At 40.9% G+C, this 18,293-nt stretch overlaps 1 protein-coding gene across 5 annotated transcripts in view; it reads right to left on the minus strand.

The window, feature by feature from the left end:
• The window catches only part of trps1 (trichorhinophalangeal syndrome I), a 239,153-nt gene that overhangs the window by 151,994 nt on the left and 68,866 nt on the right, over positions 1 to 18,293 (minus strand). The gene's annotated exons all lie outside the window — the stretch shown is intronic.

Below are 18,293 nucleotides of genomic sequence, written 5' to 3' on the forward strand. Positions count from 1 at the left end.
AGAACATTTCAGAAACAAGGTGAATGTGTTATCCGTGACAGAAGAGGATGGAATCACAGGCAGCTGAACAGAGTGGTCATGTTTTACTGAATGGTGAAACAGCCTCACGGAGCAAAGCCAGCTCAGAGAGGATGCTAACAGGATTAACAAACTCATCAAGAAGGCTGGCTCCGTCCTGGGAGCGGAGTTGGATTCATGGGAGGTGGGATTGGAGCAAAAGATGCTCCTCAAACTACGGAGCATCCTGGACATTACTGCTCACCCCCTCCATGACACACTGGTCAACAAGAGGAGCACCTTCAGCAACAGACTGGTTCCACCAAGATGCAGGTCAAAACGCCACAGGAGATCCTTCTTCCCTGTGGCTATCAAACTGCACAATTCCTCCCCCTTCTGTCATGAGGTAGACCGAGACGGACTCCCCTCCCCAATCTGCACATTCCCCAAGACTTTCCACTCATCACTCTAATTTCATGTTTCAAGTATTTTCTTTTTTTTTTTTACTGTTGGCAGATCAATTTCCCTCCTGGGATAAATAAAGTTCTATCACATCTCATCGTATCTTGGAGCAGAGCGGTAACAGTACTATTAGAAGCCCAGATTAATGATCCCACTGAAAAAAAAAATGGGGGAAATCATTTGAAATAAAAGGCCAGAAATCATTATTAAGTCAGTGAAGCCATTAGATTGTTGGAAGGGCGTCTTACTCACTTATCCCATGGAATGTCTTCCCCGTGTCTTACCTCCAAATGTCAGATCCTACCGCAATGCAGGTGACAAGCTTCTACTCAGCTCCCACAAACCGCTTCATTTTTACCAAACCCAGTGGTTAAACGTACAAGGGACAATGGATGGCCAACTGGCACTGAGCTAGACATTGGATTCAGATGTATTAACGGTACACCCAGCATAAAACACAAAGTGCTAAAGTAACAGCCAATCAGGCAGCATCTGTAGGAATTTGAAGGGTCAAGATCCAAAACATCGCCTCTCTATTTCTTCCACAGATGTGCCCTGACCAGAGTTACTCCAGCACTTTTTGGTATATGTAAGATTCCAGCATATTATAGTTCCTTGCCTCACCTACGCCCAATCACACTACAAAATTATTCTCGTATGCATTTGGGGACGTGCCCATGTTAGGACGTTTGTTCCTCAGAATAGTCGAGCAACTGCATTACCATCATACTCACAGAACTATAGACCTCCTTTAACCAACTTAATTGCATTTCTCAACGTTGAACACCATTTAGAAGAGGCACAGAAGACAGCAAAGATAAAGAGTACAGTTTGAATGGGGTTTTAACAAAATTCTTCTCCAACAATCACTCATAAACCATGCCCACTAACAAAGCTGACCGAAATCTAAAAGACGTGGCTATAAGTAGGAGAAAATCTCCATGACTTCACGTGCAGAGTCATCAAACTGTATAACACAAAACAAGCCCTTCAGCCCATGTTCACTACCTGCTAAACCATGCTTGGTCCACTGGCCTGCATCTGCCCAATATCCCTCCAAACCTTTTCTAATTAAAATCCAAAGTTATCCAAAATCAGTACCCTGTTCCTGCTCTGACACCATTCAGATAATAATCTGCCATCTTGTTCTTGCCACCAAAATGGATAACCTCACTTTTAACACTGCGTCTACCATGCATCTGCCTACTCACCCAACCTGTCCCCTTTGATGCCACTCCATCCGTCAGCATATCCACTCAAGCCTTCCAACACAGACACACCATGGCTGCAGCCCACACTACATTGCATCAACTCACCTTCAACAGCACTTCATAAATCCCTGCCATCTACCACTAAAATTGGGACAACAGGTTCATGGGGACACCACCACTCTTGGCTCCTGTCCAAAACACACAACAAGAAATATATCACCATTTTTTCATCATCACTTGGCCTAATTTGTGGAACTCCCTGCTCAATGCAGGAGTAACCTCCCAAGGTGGTTCAAAAAGTCACCTCACCACCACTTTCGCACGAGCAATTAGGGCACAGCATTAACTACACAACACAAATTGGAGTTGTAGAAATACAACTCCAGATATTCCTCACACAAACATTTCTGAGTGTGAAGCCCTCATGCAGCCCATTCCAAGAATACTCCCAATCAGAAACAATGGGCCAAAGGAATCAGTTGATTCCAAAGGAAGACACAAAAGGCCGGAGTAAAATCAGCTTGCATCTCCGGAGAATAAGGACAGGAAACATTTCATGATTGATTGGTTGATCAACCATTGAGAGCTGATTTGACAGCCTCATCGCTATTGTTCATCAATAATCAAACCACCAAAACACAGGAGAAGCTGTCAAGCTGGAGCAAAAGCTTTACAGGAATGTTTTCGCAGCACAAAGATGCACCCGAGTTATTTGTTAATAGCAGGAATGAGCGATAAAGATTTAACAAAAACAGATAGCATTTCACAATTTTGTCTGATCCCCAGTATCATGGGGGTCATGACAGAAGCCTCCTCATGGCAATCCCCAGAAACTACGACACGATGCACTCTGTTGGACGACGACAGAAGCCAACAGCAAGCTATACGTCGTGTGACACCACGAGCAAACGAACCAGTATCATTATGGAAATGTTACTAAGTTTTTTCATATAAACTCTCTGTTCTATTCTGACCATTAATTCAAGCATCTGTCAATCCAAATGCCATACAGGAATGAATGTTTATATCCCTTGTTTTTAACGTCTCTGGTTAGATTTACAGCACTTTGAAAATCAGGTCAAAGAGCAAAACTCCTGCAGGTGTGGAAATCTGAAGGAAAAAGAGTGCTGGAAACACTTGTCATTTTGATTAGGATCTGCTGAGGGCAAGTTAACTTTTCAAGCATTGATCCTTCTTCAGAGCAATTGTGACAAAGAGTTACATCTTAAAAATTAACTTGCACGTCATCTTAAATTGGTTTAGTTTCATTTAGACATACAGCACAGAAACAGGCCCTTTCGGCCAACCGAGTCTGACCGACCAGCGATCCCCGCACACATACACAATCATACACGCACTAGGGACAATTTACACTTACGCCAAGTGAGTTAACCAACAAACCTGTACATCGTTGGAAGAGGGAGGAAACCGAAGATCTTGGAGAAATCCCACATAGGTCACAGGGAGAACATACAAACTCCGTACAGACAGGCGCCCGTAGTGGGGATCGAACCTGGGTCTCTGGCGCCATATGGCAGCCGCTCTCCCGCTGCGCAGCCTGAATTAATCCCATTAGGTTTTTTTTTTGCTAGTACTTTTTGTGTTTATTATACAATAAAGAAAATGGCTGGAAATGTAACAAAAAGATAGAATAGAACAAGACTAACCAACATTTTAAAGTTGCAAGCGTTGGGTAACGAGAACTGCCTGCGTTGGGAATTGGGATTTCTGGTCTAACATATGTTCCAACCAGCACAACGGCAGCACCAGTAAAAACAGGTTAGTGTGTTATTACAAGTGGTCATTTAGACAGGATTTTCAATCAATAGCCTTCTGCCAAGACGTCATATTTATGCATGAAACCCACACAAGTTGTTTAAATTCAGCACAGCAAGGTCACCAAGAAATAATATTTGAAAAGGAAAATTCATTATTGTTCAAAGATGTAAATGCATTTTACATTTGCCCAATCTCCCATTAGTATTACCATCCATCATCACCACATTGTCTGTATCAGAAGTATATGCAGGGCTCCAATTCAACATTGTATAACAAACATTCTTTCTAATACACTGTAGAATAGTAGTCTTAGCCAGAGAAAAAAAATACCTTCTTCACCAGTACAGTTTTGAATTTCCAATTCTACAATGTATTTATTCAGTGTATTCCTCCAGCCAGAGCATAGTTTACTAAGAGGCTGGATCGATGGCTGATTATGAGATAGCTGTGAATACATTTGAGTTGCAAAACACAAAACCCAGATACAATAATGTTAAAGGGCTTTGCAAATTCAAACAAAAAGCACTTTTATTTGAAAGCTTAGTGATGCGTAAAGAAAAACAAGTACTTCTAACTGCTGGCTTAAGACACAAGGACACTGAGGATTCACCACAATGGCAAAATTCCAATTTGAAATCCTGTAAATCAGCAGGACATTGCCAACAAATTATTGTAGAGTAAATTGTTGTGCATGTATGTTCTTGAGCGCCCATTAGATTGGAAGTTGTAATCCTACCCGGCAGAACCCGATCTACCAGAATATACAAACATCACGACTGCACATAGATGGAATAAATGATTCCCTAAATTGCTGTTCGTATTAGGTAATCTGGTGCCGATATAGAAAAGTTAATCTTATTATGGCAACAAAGGAATTCATAACAAAGGAATAAAAAGCGGAGGAAGTTTCTTGTTCCGATATGTTGTTAACACAGACAATTAGGGCACAGGTAGAGAATATAATCTCACCATCCAGATGGTAAGTTCCTCGTGGTGATAGTGCACCTACAGGAAGCCAGATATCATGTTGTCTTTTATACAAAAGATATTTTAAAATCGTTGAAAACAGACCGTAAAGGATTCAAAACAAATCTACATTAGCCAGGCACAGTGGTGCAGCGGTAGAGTGGCTGCCTTACAGCGCCAGAGACCCAGATTCGATCCTGACTACAGGTGCTGTCCTTATGGAGTTTGTACATTCTCCCCGTGACCTGGGTGGGTTTTCTCCAGGTGCTCCAGTTTCCTCCCACACTACAAAGACGTACAGGTTTGTAGGTTAATTGGCTTTGATAAAATTGTAAATAGGCTCCAGTGCTAGTAGATAGTACTAGTGTACGGGTGAAAGACTCATTTCCGCAGTGTCTCACGAAAATCTAAAATAACTTTGGAATATAGAATGTTAAAGGGTAATTTATGAAGGTTTTGGCAACTATGAAAGGAGTTGACAGGGCAAAAAGAATACTTATTTCTGCTGGTTTGAGAACTCAGAACCAAAAATTATAGTCAAATCTTACAGGAGTTTCGGTGAAATAAGTGGAGAACTTAAATTCAGATGTTGAAAGAATTTTCATCACCATAGATAGTTAAGGATGAGAAGTTGAGGCTGCGAAATGGTAGTAAAATAGAAACTGTTCAGCAGGTAAAAGTGAAGTTAGCATAGATCAATCATGCACACATGAAGGCACTGAAGTTGCTCAAATAACTGAATGACTCACTCCTATTATCAACATCGAAAGATAAAAAATGCAGGTGATCATTCCTGTTTTGAAGATGCGCTGTGCTACTGTCAAAGATAGACACAAAATGCTGGAGTAACTCAGCGGGACAGGCAACATCTCTGGAGAGAAGGAATCGGTGACATTTCAGGTCGAGACCATTGTTTCGACTCGACCTTAAACATCACCCATTCCTTCTCTCCAGAGATGCTGCCTGTCCCGCTGAGTTACTCCAGCTTTTTGTGTCCATCTTCAGTTTAAACCAGCATCTGCAGATCCCTTTCTGTACAAATATGTAGATGGGTCAATTAGTCAGTTTGCAGATGACACAGTTGATGCAGTTGGAGACAGCGAAGAAACCAGTCAAAGGTTGCAACAGGCTATAGCTCCACTACAGATATGGGCGGAGAAAGAGTTTAATCCGAGCAAAACATGAGGTGTTGCACTTTGGGAGGTCAAATTTAAAGGGAGCAAATAGAGTTAATGTAGGAGCCCTAGCAACACTGATGCACAGAGAGTCCGTCCCTCTCTCTCTCTCCCCAAGTCCACTGCTCCCTGAACGCAGCAACACAAGTTGACAGAATGGTTAATGTGGTATATGGTATACTTGCCTTCAGTGATTGGGGCGTGGAGTATAAGAGTCAGCAAGACACGTTGCAGCTGTATAAAACTTTGGGTCGGGCCACATTTGGAGTAATGTATGCAGTTCTGGTTGCCCCATTACAGGAAGGACATGGAGAATTTGGACGATGCATAAGTATTTTACCACGACTCTGCCTCGATTGTAGGGTACTAGCTAGAAGGATAGATTGAACAAACTTGGATTATTTTCTCCGGAGCGTCGGAGCCAAGGGTTGTCCTGATAGAAGTATATAAAATTATGAGAGGCATCGATAGCATAGACATTCAGAACCTCTTTCACCGAAGGGAAGAAATGTCAGATACCAGAGGGCATATTTTAAGGCAGGGGTGTTAAAATAATTTAAACAAATTTTAGGTCACAGGCAAAATGCAACTTCATCGCGTCATGCACTTGTAAACGCAGTCCGATCCGACAGCTGCAGCCCGCTCTGGCATTGGGGAAATCATCCCACAGGCCGGATCGGACCCCTTCGCGGGCCACAAATTTGACAGCTCTGATTTAAGATGAGAAGGGCAAAGTTTAAAGGAGATATGTCGGCAAGTTTTTTTTTGGTAGGTGCCTGGAATGCACTGCCAGGGGTCACGATGATATGATAGTGGCATTTAAGTGGATTTTAGGCTATTTAAGCGCTTGTGCAGGCAATAGAGGGATATGGATCATGTGCAGACATAAGGTGTTAATCGGCCAAAGAAAAGCACTAAGCAAGAACTGGTGCTGTGTCCGATGTAGGTTAATCAATATCATCAAAATGAAACAATTACCAAGCCTTTATCAGGATGCTTCTTTTGGGAGATGGTGGTGTGTAAATAAAAAAAGAATTTATGATGCAAAAAGTACTTCACTGTCATAACAGCTGATGCACATGTGCAATGTGATGGGAAGAGATTTACTTCGATAGTTTTAAAATGAGATTCAAACATTTTATTGCAATGCCATCCTCTTCACATATAGTCCTTGCTGCCAAACAAATTAATTGACATTTTACAGAGTTTCAAAGGCAAACCAGCACTCCTGCTCCTAACACTGGGCCTGTTATTTACGTGCGAGGTCGATGGAGAGGCTGAGGAAGCTATTGAAGTGGATACAATACTAACGTGAGCGATTCTATCATCTCTCAGAGATCCGACAGAAATCCCAGCCAGAGCTCCTGGATTATCATCAGAGAAAAGAATCTGAACTGATCGTCCTCTCCTCACCTTCTGGTAATTTGGAAAAAAGAAGGAAAAGAGGGGTGTCGTAAGAGGAATGAGGGGAGATGCTGGGAAAAGAGAAATGAGGTAACGAAATGAGGTAATGCGAGGTAGCGGTAAGAGGAATTAATAGAGAAAAGACAAAGCAGTGAAAAGAGCAAAGGGAGAGGTAGATCCGAGAAGGATGAGGATGGGTCGGTGCCTCGGACGGAGCCTCTGGGTCGAGAACCAAGGGGGACCCGGTGTGTGGGGGGGGGGGGGGGGGGGGGGGGGGGGGGGGGGGGGGGGGGGATGGGTACTTTTGTAACTTTGTCGGTGCCTTTGAGGTGACTCTTTTGTGCAGTTTGTATGTAAAAACAAAGAATGTCACTGCACCCATCTCAGTATTCATGACAAAGTATCATCATCATCAGATGAAAGTCTCCTCCCGGCAGTTTGTTGATTTTTTAATTATATGTTAAACATTGACAAACCCTCCCCATTGGTTTAAAATTAAGTAAAAAAAAGAATATTAAAGTGAGAACCTTCTATCCATGAAACTCCAGCCCATGCCCAAGGCAACTAGGTTGAAAAGGCAGCTGTCAAGTGGCAAATGAACACAGGCCGGGAACCGCTAATATTCAAGCAAGAGGTGAAGACCCGCCTCGGAGAAGGGCAAAGTGTCCCACCGAGTCAACAGTAGGAGACAAGAATGGCTTTCACCACGATAAGGCGGAGGCAGTCAAGGGAGAGAGCTGGGGACCAGCCAAGGAGGGGTTGAACAAGGATTAGGCTCACAACAACGAGAATAGTTCAAACAAACAGAGACAAATCCAACAAAGTACCTGGGTAAGATATGGTGTTGGTGTTGCAAAATATGTCGGAAGAGCTAGCCTGGTGACCCAATGCAGGAACCATAGCCAGAAGACCTCCCCCAGCACATATACAGCACTGAGATCAAGTACAAGAAAACTTGAATTCAAGCAACAAAGTACGTGTTTGTGTTTTAACTGTAATAAAATTTAACACACGTTCGACCACGCCAACCCTCTCTCTTCTAAGTCCTTTTTTTGATTTACCAAAAGATTCACCCTTTATCCTTATATACTTTATATATTTATCCAGAGATGCTGCCTGAACATTATGTTTTGTGTCTATCTTCATAAAATACAGTTCCTTCCTACATATATGTGTGTGTGTGTGTGTGTGTGTGTGTGTGTGTGTGTGTGTGTGTGTATATATAAAACTTACACATGTGTGTGTGTGTGTATACCCTGTGTGTGTGTATAAATAACATATGTGTGTGTGTGTGTGTGTGTGTGTGCGTGCGTGCGTGTGTGCGTGTATGTGTGTGTGTGTGCGTGTGTGTGTGTGTGTGTGTGTGTGTGAGAAAATTTATCCCCATGCTCGTTCTCCCACTCATATATACATAGCCTTACCAAGGTTTCTCCATTTAAAAATACGCCAATTTTACGATTTTACATTTTTCTTTCTACTAAATTATTTTCCCTAATGTGGATACCTAGATCGAGGAGAACAGTCATAGAATAGGCAGTGACCCATTTAGAAAGGAACTGCAATCTCTCCCTCTCATGAATCTTTGGGATTCTTCATCTCAGACAGCTGAGGAGGTGGAATTATTGAATTTATCCAAAGCAGAGAACGGTAGGTATTGAAACAATTAGAGAGTGCATTGATATGGGGAGAGAATCACAAAGTGGTGTTGAAGCCAAGGCTGGAGCATTTCATGGCACTTTTTTTATGTTTCAACAATTACCAGAAGGAGAATTCTAAAAAGCCTAACAAAACCTTCCCATTGGTACACCAAACTAAATAGTACAACACGTCCTGAAGAGTTCTCCGCACAAATTCAACCCAAAGCACCATTGTTCCGTGCAAGGACAGCTAGCCTAAACCTACTCTTCTCTGAGAAAAGTTACCAATTATAACTTAGAGAGACACAAAATTCTGTAGTGACTTAGTGGGACAGGCAGCATCCTTGGAGAAGAAATAGGTGATGGTTCGGGTCAAGATCCTTCTGCAGACGTCAACTATTCCACCTCTCTGGAGATGCTGCCTGTCCCTGTTGAGTTACTCCAGCATTTTGTGTCTAGCTTCAGTGTAAACCAGCATCTGCAATTCATTCCTGCACATATAACCATATAATATAACCATATAACAATTACAGCACGGAAACAGGCCATCGCGACCCTACAAGTCCGTGCCGAACACGTATTCTCCCCTAGTCCCATATACCTGCACTCAGACCATAACCCTCCATTCCTATCCCGTCCATATAACTATCCAATTTATTTTTAAATGATAAAAACGAACCTGCCTCCACCACCTTCACTGGAAGCTCATTCCACACAGCCACCACTCTCTGAGTAAAGAAGATCCCCCTCATGTTACCCCTAAACTTCTGTCCCTTAATTCTCAAATCATGTCCTCTTGTTTGAATCTTCCCTACTCTCAGTGGGAAAAGCTTATCCACGTCAAATCTGTCTATCCCTCTCTTCATTTTAAAGACCTCTATCAAGTCCACCCTTAACCTTCTGCGCTCCAAAGAATAAAGCCCTAACTTATTCAACCTTTCTCTGTAACTTAGTTGCTGAAACCCAGGCAACATTCTAGTAAATCTCCTCTGTACTCTCTCTATTTTGTTGACAACCTTCCTATAATTTGGTGACCAAACTGGTGCACCATACTCCAGAATTGGCCTCACCAATGCCTTGTACAATTTTAACATTACATCCCAACTTCTATACTCAATGCTCTGATTTATAAAGGCCAGCACACCAAAAGCTTTCTTTACCACCCTATCTACATGAGATTCCACTTTCAGGGAACTGTGCACAGTTATTCCCAGACATAATTCAGATATGGAAAGGTGCAGAAATGTACTGAGAAATATAAACAATTCTACCCCATCCCCCCTCCACCCACGCCAGTTACAGAAGGTTGCCCATATTTTGCCTAGAAAATGGTCACCATTGCAAGATTCTATAATGTGAAGCCAATTCACCTGCCCATGTGTATCAAAAAATGGGAGTTGAAGAAAACAAAAATTAGATTTACTTAGTGTTCTCTCCACAGAAATTCTGGGAATTGTATTCAGTATCTGAAACTTTTGTGAATTCTGTAAAGGCAAATTTCAGTTACCTGAACAGCCCACTCCCCTGACATCAGTCTGAAGAAGGGTCTCGACCCGAAACGTGGCCTATTCCTTCTCTCCAGAGATGCTGCCTCACCCGCTGAGTTACTCCAGCATTTTCTAACTACCTTCGATTTTTCCAGCATCTGCAGTTCTTTCTTAAACAAACCATGTACAGGGGTCACCTATATTATTATTTAAAATCTTATTTTGATCATTAGAAAATAACTAAACTAAAGCAAAGGTAAAATCAAAATTCTATGATTGTGAAATAGACAGGTGTCCAGAAATGCAATTTTGTTGTAGTGTACTAAATACGTGTGGTATATAACACAGGTAATCTATAGCGCAGGTAAACCTTATTCATCATTCATCATCATCATCATCATCATCATCATCTAGGTAATCCTCGAAACAAAATTAGGAGAGCCATTGGAGATTTTGTATATCCTGTATTAGGAATTAAAGCTTTTTGTGCTTTAGTGTTTAGATTCAGCAAAAGTGGTGATTTCATTAACGGAAACCAGAACGATCCAGAACAAACCATGGACGGCTCAGCGGTAGAGTTGCTGCCTTACAGTGCAAAAGATCCAGGTTCGATCCCAACTACGGGCGCTGTCTGTACGGAGTTTGTACATTCTCGCCGTGACCACGTGGATTTTCTCCCGAGATTTTCGATTTCCTCCCACAATCCAAAGATGTACAGGTTTGTAAGTAAATTGGCTTAGTGTGTAAATTGTCCGTAGTGTGGAAAGGAGAGTGTTAGTGTGTGGGGATCGCTGGTCGGTCAGATTCGGTGGGATAAAGGGCCTGTTTCTGTGCTGTAAACTAAACACTGGAATCAGGATCCTTTAATGGGGAAAAAGTGGTATTATAAAGGAAGTTGACAGAAATAAAACAAGAAATATAATAGATAGGGTGCATGCAAGCCTTAAAATATTATTAGATATTTTAGACACAAGCACACCTGTCAAATGATATAAACTGAATGGTTAAGAAAGAACTGCAGATGCTGGAAAAATCAAAGGTAGCACAAAATGCTGGAGAAACTCAGCAGATAAGGCAGCATCTATGGAGAGAAGGGATTGGTGATGTTTCAGGTCCTTCGCCTATTCCTTCTCTCCATAGATGATGCCTCACCCGCTGAGCTTCTCCAGCGTTTTGTGTCTACCTTCAACTGAATGGTTTGTAATATTTACCCCAACTAATATTAGGCAGACTACAAAATGTTTTTTTTTAATTCTTGCTTAACCTTGAGCGACATGTTGGCAAGTTCAAAGTACATTCTTCACGTGATATTAAAGCTGCTGTTCTCATTGTTCTTTTCATGCTGGTTGTGACTTTAATCTGAGCAACCACTAATCTGTGGCACATCTTTGTATTCATCATCTGTACTGGTGCTTAAAATGACAAACTGCAGGTTGAAGTCATTCATCCCAAACAATGACACCAACGCCATGGAATCCAGCACTGAGATTATGAAATATAAACAATCCTATTATGCAGCTATAACAGCAGTTTAAAGTACATGTTTGTGGTCAGCAAAAATTAAGGAACAAATCACAAGTGCCTGATAAATCAGCATTGTTTGTTAAATTGCCTTTGCCTGTTTGTTCCATTGTACCATAAAGCGTTACGATATAAATTAGAGACAATAGCAGACAACTTGGCTCTCAATTCTGCTCTGCCACCTAATGCCTCAGTTGATCAGATTGCAGCTTCAACCTTGCACTCCTGTCTACCCACACTTCGTGCTGATCAACACTCTATCTACCCCTGCCATAAGGACTCAAGAGAAATAATTTTGCCGCCTCTTGGTCTATAATAGGCAAGCTCTTAGTTTAATTCGAGCCGCTCCTGTGCAAATTTACAAGCCGAGCCTGTGCAACCTTTCCTCAGAAGACTATCTATCCATTCTAGTTATCTGTTGAATTTTTTGTTTGTAAGAAAACAGCTTGGAAAACTGCCCTTTGGCCCATCAGGTTCACACCAACCATTGATCACCTGTTATTCCACTTCCTACAAATTGGAGACAAATTGCAGAGACCAATCTGCCTACAAACATGCACATCTTTTGGATATGAGGGGAAACGGTCACACCCAGAGGAAACCCACGTGGTCACAGGAAGAATCTGTAAACTCCACGCAGATAGTGCACGAGGTCAGGATCGAATCTGGTTCTGAGGCAGCAGCTCTGCCACTGCCTTAAGCGAGTAAACCACATCTGAATTGCTTCCAATGTATTTACAGCCTACCTTCAATAAAGAGAATACTACTCGACAGAATGTTCCAGATGTGGGCTCAACACCTAATATTTCATGCAACTTTAACTGTACAGAATGCCAGAAGTACATCCTTCCACGAGCAAAACACTTTCTTTAATGAAAAGAGAATGGGAGGTGATGAAGGCAGGAACCAATCTGTAAAACGCTCTCTTGCTCTCAATGGCCCGCTCCTTTGATCATCTTTGATCACGTGCACTTACCAAGATGACGGGGTAGGGGGGGGTCTGAGCATTTAAATATTTCAATTCATCGAATAGGGCAGAAGTAAAGATTGGGCAACGCATATCACCTAGTTCCTACGGCATCCCGGGTTTACTGTTGCACTATTTATTACATTCTTAACAATGCTATTATTCCAACTCCATTGGTAACAGCTTGAGAAATCACCAAGAAACAGTACACATGAACAAAAATTGCACAACTACTGGCAACAGCAGAAAAATTACTGAAAACTTGTTGAAATATAAACTTCTCCACATCAAGTCGTTCTGTTCACAATGTAATGAGCTAAAATGGGCACCAGTAGCTTTTAGTAGATGATAAATTGTAACAACTTGTAATTTATAACACCCATGACAATAAATACTCTCTCACCTAGGGTCTTTGAGTCAGAATGCAGTGATATCCAAATTTGAGTGTTAAGATTTTATTTTAAAAAGGGTTATAGACAATAGACAATAGGTGCAGGAGTAGGCCATTCGGCCCTTCGAGCCAGCACCGCCATTCAATGTGATCATGGCTGATCATCCATAATCAGTACCCCGTTCCTGCCTTCTCCCCATATCCCCTGACTCCGCTATCTTCAAGAGCCCTATCTAGCTCTCTCTTTAAAGTATCCAGAGAACCGGCATCCACCGCCCTCTGAGGCAGAAAATTACACAGACTCACAACTCCCTGTGTGAAAAAGTGTTTCCTCATCTCTGTTCCAAACAGCTTATTGTTAAACTGTGTCCCCTGGTTCTGGAACCCCCAACATCGGAACATGTTTCCTGCCTCTAGCGTGTCCAAACCCTTAATAATCTTATATGTTTCAATAAGATTCCTTCTCATCCTTCTAAATTCCAGAGTATACAAGCCCAGCCACTCCATTCTCTCAGCAAATGAGAGTTCCGCCATCCCGGGAATTAACTTTGTGAACCTACACTGCACTCCCTCAATAGCAAGAAAAATTTGGAGACCAAAGCTGCACACAATACTCCAGGTGTGGTCTCACCAGGGCCATGTGCAACTGCAGAATGACCTATTTGCTCCTATACTCAACTCCTCTTGTTATGAAGGCCAACATGTCACTCTTTATTCAAAATCTTTCATCATCAACATCATTATGAAAATTGTATAGGAAGGAACTGCAGATGCTGGTTTCAACCAAAGGTAGACACAAAAAGCAGGACTAACTCAGCGGGACTAGCAGCATCTATGGAGAGAAGGAATGGGTGACGTTTCGGATCGAGAACCCTTCTTCAGACTGATTGAAAGTTAATCTTTAGTACAGGACGATTTATCGGGACCAACTATACATACAACTGGTAAAAGTTGACAGGTTTAGCTGTCAGCTTTTCTGTGCTTCTGCGCTCATGAAGGGCCAAGGATACACCAAATCAGTAGCAACTACACTGAATTATTACCAACAGGAGGAGTTGCTGGGTCAGACTAAACCTCACCGCATGCAAACTGTAATTGACAATGAAACATAATACACCTTCTATGTTCATAGCTATCAGCTGCAGCTCTGCTGGGGGAAAAAATGGTAAAAGCAAGAGTTTTGGAGAATGAACAGAACTGAACTGTATGGAACCTGAGCCAATAATCCATCTGTAATTTGTCAAAGAACAGAGTAACACTAAAGCATAAAAAATGATTTGGCAGTGATACAATTCTTGCATACCCTGCCAAATGTTACTTCAAATACTTTTTTATACACATCTCGACCATGGCTCGGCAGATACATCAGTCAGTTTGACTAAGAATGTGCTGTCAAAGCGTTTGAAGAAATGCACATTTTCTTTGAATTGACAGATTTAACTCTTTGCACAATAGACAGGAATCAGTAACATGATGAAGGTAATCAATAAAAAAAAAGTGACAGTTCATTTAAACAATAGCATACTTCACTATTTAAAAAAAACTTTGCACTATGAGAACAGATTTCACAGACATAGGAAGAGCAAGACGACTTTGATGAGATCATCAGATACCATATCAAGTACACTTGGAATAAAGCACAAAACAATTTCCATGATGATATATGGTATACCAGATACCATCCAAAAAATAAAGGGGCTGTCCCACTGCAGCGATCTAACCCGCGAGTTCTGGCGAGTTTGACCTCGACTGATTCTCACAGCATGGTCGACACGAGGCCCTAGGAGGTCTTCGTAACTCTCCTTCATGCTCGAGAGTAGTCCCCATGTACTCGAGGCCTGAGCTAGGTCGCAGCGTATTTTTCAATATGTTAAGAAAATGCCTGCGAGTAAAAAAAGGTCGCCATGGAAAAAATTGACACTTTTTTTTACTCGTAGGTTTAATCGAAGTAGGTCGGCATGTTATTCGTAGGTAATCAAGGGTAGTCGAAGGTACTCAAAGGTAGTCGTAGATAGTCTGCAACACAGTCGAATGGAGGTCGAAGGAGGTAGTCTTCGCTCCCCACTATTCGGTGTCCAATTTTCTAGAAGCTAGTCGGAGCTAGTCTTCAACATAGTCGAAGGAGGTCTTCAACATGACATTTTTTCAAACTCTCCTAAACTTGCCAATTAGGTCGCCGCAGTGGGACAGCCCCTAAAGTACTAAAGTAGTAAAATGCTGTATACTATCCACTTGACACATTTGGTTCAGCTGTTCGTTTCCTCCCATTGGATAATATGGGGGTGGGAGATTGCAAACTTCACGTGGTCCGCCCTGTTTCGACGAATGCAATCAATCCGGCGTGCACAATCAAATAAGATCAAATAGAACAAGTTGTCCTACAACTTTAGGCTGCGCATGCCATACACAAGAAGAAGAAGATTGGGTAATATAGAGCCTATTTCTTATATTCAAACTGGTATTACCTTCATTTTAAATTTAATTTTCCATTCAATTGGTGATACTTTAAATGCAGGTTGTATCAGTGTGTTTCAACCAATGAGGGTGCAATGTCTGAAGGGTCTTGACAAAAATGTCACCCATTTCTTCTCTCCAGAGATGCTGCCTGTCCTGCTGAGTTACTCCAGCATTTGTGTATATCTTCAGTTTAAACCAGCATCTGCAGTTCCTTCATACACATGCAATGCGCACACACACACGATAACAAATTCCTCGTATATTATATATATGTATATGTATATGTATATGTAATATATATATATATATATATATATATATATATATATATACATACACACACATATACACACATATATATACGAGGAATTTGTTATCCTGAATGTGTGTACACTAAGAATGCTATCATAATGAGGATGAATATTTGAATACGCTTGCTTTCATCTATTCCTTTTTTCAAAACAATAATTATTGTAGTGTATATGTCATTGGAGATATTAATGCAGATATCTCAGATAGGAACATTATTTGCCAATCATATGGCTCTGTTCTGTCAAGATAATAATGTAATATTGTCAAACAAAGTGCTTTTACCTACAGATAGTTATACTTATATTAGTGAGGCCTGGCACACTACGTCATGGCTGGACCACTGTATTAGTACAGCTGATGTACATGCCTCATTGGGGTGTATGAGCATTCTGTACGGGGCAGCAATGACTGATCATATACCTGTTGCTATGACAATAAATGGTGAACACATACCTGTGGTATCCAGAGATCGAAATAGCTATAACACATAAAAACTGGACTGGTCAACCCTCACAAAGGAAGACATCTTAGCCTATTATGCCCATACAGATAAATCCGTAAGCAATATTCATCTACCTAAAGATGCAATAATGTGTAGTAATGTTAATTCAAAGGATATGAAGCATAGGAGAGATATCTGCTCCATGTATAATGATATAGTAAGCACTTTATATGTAGGCGGTAAGCCCTACTGCAAGCATAAATATAAGACACATAGCATCAGGCCTGGCTGGAATAAGTATGTAGCTAAGTATCATGTTGAAGCCCGTGAAGCCACTAAATCATGGGCTATGGCAGGTAGACCCAAGACAGGGGCCTGTGTTTGAGTACAAGAAGCTCACTAATGCAAGGTATAAGTATACTGTTCGCTTCATCTGTAAAAATGAGCAAGCTATGCGGGCCGATTCCATGGCTAAGAAGCTGCTAAGTAACAATGCTACTGATTTTTGGAAAGAAGTGAGAGCTCTTAACAGTTGTAAAACATCTCTACCATGCACTGTACACTCTCCGGAACAGCTAATATCGCAGAGATATGGCGACAACATTATAATACTTTATTCAACTGTGTCCAAGGTGACTTGTATAGGGTGGACAATATTGACAGTAATGAGTCAATGGTGATTATGTCACATGAGGTGTATCATGCCATGAACAAGCTGTCCAACAACAAAGCAAGTGGCTTGGGTCATATTTCTGCTGAACATCTTAAGTATGCGAATACGAGGATAGCTCCTCTCCTTGCTATTTGTTTTACTGACTTTATGATTCGTGGCTTGTTACCAGACTCAATGTTGTCTGGTCTGTTAGTGCCAGTCATTAAGGACAAAGCTGGTAAAGTAGGCAACCTAAATAATTACAGGCCCATAGCTTTAGTCAGCATATTGTCAAAAGTCTTAGAAAGAGTTCTGCTGGATAGAGTAAATGAGTTTGTTAACTTCACAGATAACCAGTTTGGTTTTAAAGCTAAACATGGCACTGACGTGCATATATGCCCTAAAGGAGATTGTAAACAAATATAGAGGCAAACACTCTTCAATTCTTATGTGCTTTATTGATGCTTCCAAAGCCTTTGATCGGGTTAATCACAGAAAGCTGTTTGTTAAAATGAGTCAAAGAGGGGTGCCTAAATACATTGTGAGAATTCTGGCTTACTGGTATGCCCAGCAGACTTACTGGTATGCCCACCAAATCCCAGTTGTGGAGACACTGGTATCGCTGTCTCGTTGTAGGGACATTGATCATTCTTTTTTATTCTGGATTATGTTTTTTTTTAATATATAATATATAATTTATGATTTATGATAATTTATGATAAATGATATACTAAGATTTTATATGTATTTTATGATGTTTTTATATGCAATGTATTTTTATGTAATGTTGTCCCTTGTCTGGACCTTGGCCGAAATAAAGTTTATTTTTATTATTATTACCTATATACACACATATATATATATACACACACACACATATGTATATGTATATGTATATATATATATATATATACACACACACACACATATATATATATATCTATCATGCACACACATATGTCTACAGATATAAATATAGATACATATAAATAAATGTATATAGATAACTGTGTGCGCACGCACGTACGCGCACACACACTATATTGGCATGAATCACACACACGTACAAACAAGGCTTTTTTATATAGAGGTATTTATATGGTGCCTTCATTGGTAAGGGAGCAAAGACAAATAGTGTTGTTATGCTGTTGTACATGAGTTGCAACCACATCAATGAACTGGTGACTACAAATGAGTTTCCAAAACTTCCCACAGTATATAATCACAGTTTTAGCACGTTTTTAATGTTTTTTGAAACCAGGCCCACTACTTTTAACGATGTACATATTTAATTCCCTTTGAGCCTTCATTCATCGAGATTCTTTGGTTCCAAACATTGGCTGGGCTCTCTTGTTCATCCTAAGAGACCACCTCACACTTGTGAATTGTAAACATTATTCTTCATACACCAAAATACAAGTTTGTTAACAATC

Source organism: Leucoraja erinacea, chromosome 4 (assembly GCF_028641065.1).
Source record: "Leucoraja erinacea ecotype New England chromosome 4, Leri_hhj_1, whole genome shotgun sequence".
In the NCBI taxonomy this organism is placed as follows: Eukaryota; Metazoa; Chordata; class Chondrichthyes; order Rajiformes; family Rajidae; genus Leucoraja; species Leucoraja erinaceus.